The following is a 5004-nucleotide window of genomic DNA, read 5'->3' on the forward strand; positions in this document are numbered from 1 at the left end:
ATGGAAAAATAGAAAAGCAGAGCTTTTTCCATACCAAACTTAAAAAGTTTGCTCGTCCTCGAGCAAAAGAAGAAAGAAAGGAGTAGAAGAAGAAGAAATGGAGGAGATGGAGGGTAGTGTTGGTTTCGGCCAAGGGGGAAAATTGTTTGTGATGTGTGAAAGTGAAGGTGGTAAGGAGGGGGTATTTATAGGGTAAGAGAGAGAGGGAATTCGGTTATGAAGGGGTGGGTTTGGGAGGAAAATGGTTTGAATTTGAATGGTGAGGTAGGTGGGGTTTATGATGGATGGATGTGAGTGGTGAAGAGATTTTGGAGAAGACGGTAAGATTTGATAGGTGAAGGGTATTTGGGGAAGAGTTATTGATGGGATTGGTCAAGGGTATTTGGGGAAGAGTGTTATGGAAAGGTGTGAAAGAGGAGAGAAGAAGAGGTGGGGTAGGTGAGGATCCTGTGGGGTCCACAGATCCTGAGGTATCAAGGAATTCTGCTCCCTGCACCATTCTGGTGTTTAAACGCCCACCGTGTGCCAATCCTAGCGTTTAACGCCAGCTTTGCTACATTTCCTGGCGTTAAACGCCAGTCTGCTGCCCCTTTCTGGCGTTTAACGCCAGCCAAATGCCAGACACCCTTTTCTGGCGTTAAACGCCAAGAATACTGCCAGACTGGGCATTAAACGCCCATTTTACTATCCTTACTGGCGTTTAAACGCCAGTAAGCCTATCCTCCAGGGTGTGCTATTTTTGATGCTGTTTTTCATTTTGCTTTAATTCTATAACAATTTTTTTTATGACTTCACATGATCATCAACCTAAAGAAAACATAAAATAATAATAGAAAACAAATAAATATAATTAAATAACATTGGGTTGCCTCCCAATAAGTGCTTCTTTAACGTCAATAGCTTGACAGTGAGCTTTTAGAGAGCCTCACAGAGATTCAGAGCTTAATGGTGGCCTCTCCAACACCAAACTTAGAAGTTGAGTGTGAGGGCTCTGTTTGACTCTGTATTGAGAGAAGCTTTTCATGCTTCCTCTCCATGGTTACAGAAGAAGATCCTTGAGCCTTAAACACAAGGTAGTCCTCATTCAATTGAAGGACTAACTCTCCTCTGTCCACATCAATCACAGCTTTTGCTGTGGCTAGGAAGGGTCTTCCAAGGATGATGGATTCATCTTCATCCTTTCTAGTGTCTAGGATTATGAAACCAGCAGGGATGTAAAAGCCTTCAACCTTCACTAAGACATCCTCTACAATTTCATAAGCCTGTTTCCTTAATTTGTCTGCCAATTCTAGTGAGAATTTAGCAGCTTGTACCTCAAAGATCCCTAGTTTTTCCATTACAGAGAGTGGCATGAGGTTTATACCTAACCCCAGGTCACATAGAGCCTTCTTAAAGGTCATGGTGCCTATGGTAAAGGGTATTAAGAACTTTTCGGGATCCGATTTCTTCTGAGGTAACTTTAATTGCCCCAAAGCATTCAGTTCATTGATGAGCAATGGAGGTTCATCCTCCCAAGTCTCATTACCAAATAACTTGGCATTCAGCTTCATGATTGCTCCTAGATACTGAGCAACTTGCTCTTCAATAATATCTTCATCCTTTTCAGAGGAGGAATACTCATCAAAGCTCATGAATGGCAACAGTAAGTTCAGTGGAATCTCTATGGTCTCTATATGAGCCTCAGATTCCTTTGGTTCCTTATTAGGGAACTCCTTAGTAGCCAGTAGACGTCCATTAAGGTCTTCCTCATTGGAAATCACTGCCTTTTAACTCTCTCCAGGTTTGGCCGTGTGGGGTATATTGATGGCCTTACACTCTCTCTTTGGATTCTCTTCTGTATTGCTTGGGAGAGTACTAGGAGGGATTTCAGTAACTCTTTTACTCAGTTGACCCACTTGTGCCTCCAAATTTTTTATGGAGGACCTTGTTTCAGTCATGAAACTGAGAATGGCCTTAGATAGATCAGAGACTATGGTTGCTAAGTCAGAGTGGCTCTGCTTAGAATTCTTTGTCTGTTGCTCAGAAGATGATGGAAAAGGCTTGCTATTGCCAAACCTATTTCTCCCACCATTATTATTGAAGCCTTGATTAGGCTTCTGTTGGTCCTTCCATGAGAAATTAGGGTGATTTTTCCATGAAGGATTATAGGTATTTCCATAGGATTCTCCCATGTAGTTCACCTATTCCATTGCAGGATTCTCAGGGTCATAAGCTTCTCCTTCAGGGGAAGCTTCTTTAGTACTGCCTGATGCAGCTTGCATTTCAGTCAGACTCTGAAAAATCATATTGACTTGCTGAGTCAATATTTTGTTCTGAGCCAATATGGCATTCAGAGTATCAATCTCAAGAACTCATTTCTTCTGAGTTATCCCATTATTCACAGGATTTCTTTCAGAAGTATACATGAACTGGTTATTTGCAACCATCTCAATGAATTCCTAGGCTTCTGCAGGTGTCTTCTTCAGATGAAAGGATCCATCAGCAGAGTGATCCAATGACATCTTGGACAATTCAGACAGACCATCATAGAATATACATAGGATGCTCCATTCTGAAAGCATGTCAGAAGGACACCTTCTGATCAATTGCTTGTATCTTTCCCAAGCTTCATAGAGGGATTCACCTTCCTTCTGTCTGAAGGTTTGGACTTCCACTCTAAGCTTGCTCAACTTTTGAGCTGGAAAGAATTTGGCCAAGAAGGGATTGACCAACTTTTCCCAAGAGTTTAGGCTTTCTTTAGGTTGTGATTCCAACCATATCCTAGCTCTGTCTCTTATAGCAAAGGGGAAAAGCATAAGTCTGTAGACCTCAGGATTAACCCCATTAGTCTTAACAGTGTCACAAATTTGCAAGAATTCAGCTAAGAATTGATGAGGATCTTCCAATGGAAGTCCATGAAACTTGCAATTCTGTTACATTAGAGAAACTAATTGAGGCTTAAGCTCAAAGTTGTTTGCTCCAATTGTAGGAATTGAGATGCTTCTTCCATAGAAGTTAGAAGTCAGTGCAGTAAAGTCACCAAGTACCTTCCTTGCATCTCCACCATTGTTGTTATTTTCGGCTGCCATGTCTTCTTCTTTTTCGAAAATTTCTGTAAGGTCCTCTCCAGAGTGTTGTGCTTTAGCTTCTCTTAGCTTCTTCTTTAGAGTCCTTTCAGGTTTAGGATCAGCTTCAACAAGAATGTTCTTATCCTTGTTCCTGCTCATATAAAAAAGAAAAGAATAGAGAAGAAGAGGAATCCTCTATGTCACAGTATAGAGATTCCTTTCTGTGAGTAGAAGAATGGAGAATAGAAGACAAGTGTTAGTAAATAAATAAAATAAATAGAAAGATATGAGAGGGAGAGTTATTCGAATTTTAATTAAAAGAAAAGAAAAATATTTTTGTTTTTATTTTAATTATAAGTTAGAACTCAAAATTTAAGATGAGAAATAAAAGTAATTTGAAAACTAAATAAATTAATTAATTAAAAATATTTTTGAAAAAGTTGTTAGTAATTTTCGAAAATTAAAGAGAGAAAAGTAGTTAGGTGGTTTTGAAAAAGATAAGAAATAGTAAACCTTTAAAATTAAAACAAACAAATCAAATGATTAATTGAAAAAGATTTGAAAATCAATTTTGAAAAGATAAAAAGTTAGAAAAAGATTTTGAAATTGAATTTAAAAAAAAAAAGATATGATTGAAATTTATTTTGAAAAATATTTGAAAAAAAATTAAAAAGATTTTATTTTTGGAATTAAAGTTGATTACTTGACTAACAAGAAACTAAAAGATATGATTCTAGAATTTAAAGATTGAACCTTTCTTAATAGGCAAGTAACAACTTGAAAATTTTTTGACTCAACATTAATTGTTAGTAAAAGTTTCGAAAATATGAAATAAAAGTAAGAAAAAGATTTTGAAAATCAATTTTTAAAATTTTCGAAAAACATGAAAGAAAAATGAAAAAAGATTTGATTTTGAAAAGATTTGAAAAAAAGATAGAATTTTTAATTTGAAATTTTGACTTGATTAACAAGAAACAACTAAAATTTAAAACTTTTGACTAAATTAACACAAAATTTCAAAATTTATGAGTAAAATAAGGGAAATATATTATTTTTTATTTTTTGAAATTTTTAATGAGGAGAGAGAAAAGTAATAAAATAACACAAGACATAAAAATTTAAGATCAAAACAAAAAATGCATGCAAGAACACTTTGAATGTCAAGATGAACACCAAGAACACTTTGAAGATCATGATGAACATCAAGAACATATTTTTGAAAATTTTTAAGAAAAGAAAAACATGCAAGATACCAAACTTAAAATTTTTTAAACTTTAAACACTAGTAATTCAAAAGTGCATATGAAAAACAAGAAAAGACACAAAACAAGAAGATTTAAAGATCAAACAAGAAAAATCATCAAGAACAACTTGAAGATCAAATAAGAACATAATGCATATATTTTCGAAAATTAAAGAAAAATTAAAAAGATGCAATTGACACCAAACTTAAAATTTGACACTAGACTCAAACAAGAAACACAAAATATTTTTTGTTTTTTATGATTTTATTAATTTTTTTTGTATATTTTTTGAAATTTTTTTTTGGAAAAAGAAAATAAAGAGATACAAAATTTTTAATAAGAATTCCAGGAATCATGCAATGTTAGTCTAAAGCTTCGGTCCAAAAGAATTAGACATGGCCAAATAGCCAGCCAAGCTTTAGCACAGCATTACATACAACAACCAAATTGATAGGAACCAAAAGGCTCCTGCAAAGATAAGTGGAAACCTCGGTCCAAAAGATTAAACATGGCTTAACAGCCAGCCATGCTTCAACATATCTTATGAAAATCTAGAATTCATTCTTAAAAATTCTGAAGAACAAAATATTTTTGAATTTTTTGAAAACACAAATTTTTTTATTATTTTTTTCGAATTTTTCAAAAATTAAAATAAAAAGTTTAAACATAAAATAAAATTACCTAATCTAAGCAACAAGATGAACCGTCAGTTC

At 34.6% G+C, this 5004-nt stretch overlaps 1 non-coding gene across 1 annotated transcript; it reads left to right on the plus strand.

The window, feature by feature from the left end:
* The first annotated feature begins 2555 nt into the window (after positions 1-2555).
* On the plus strand, positions 2556-2663 carry LOC112725121 (small nucleolar RNA R71). Its single transcript, XR_003164248.1, has one exon. It is a non-coding gene; the product is annotated as a small nucleolar RNA R71 (small nucleolar RNA).
* Positions 2664-5004: the final 2341 nt, after the last annotated feature.

Source organism: Arachis hypogaea, chromosome 11 (assembly GCF_003086295.3).
Source record: "Arachis hypogaea cultivar Tifrunner chromosome 11, arahy.Tifrunner.gnm2.J5K5, whole genome shotgun sequence".
Classification (NCBI taxonomy): domain Eukaryota; kingdom Viridiplantae; phylum Streptophyta; class Magnoliopsida; order Fabales; family Fabaceae; genus Arachis; species Arachis hypogaea.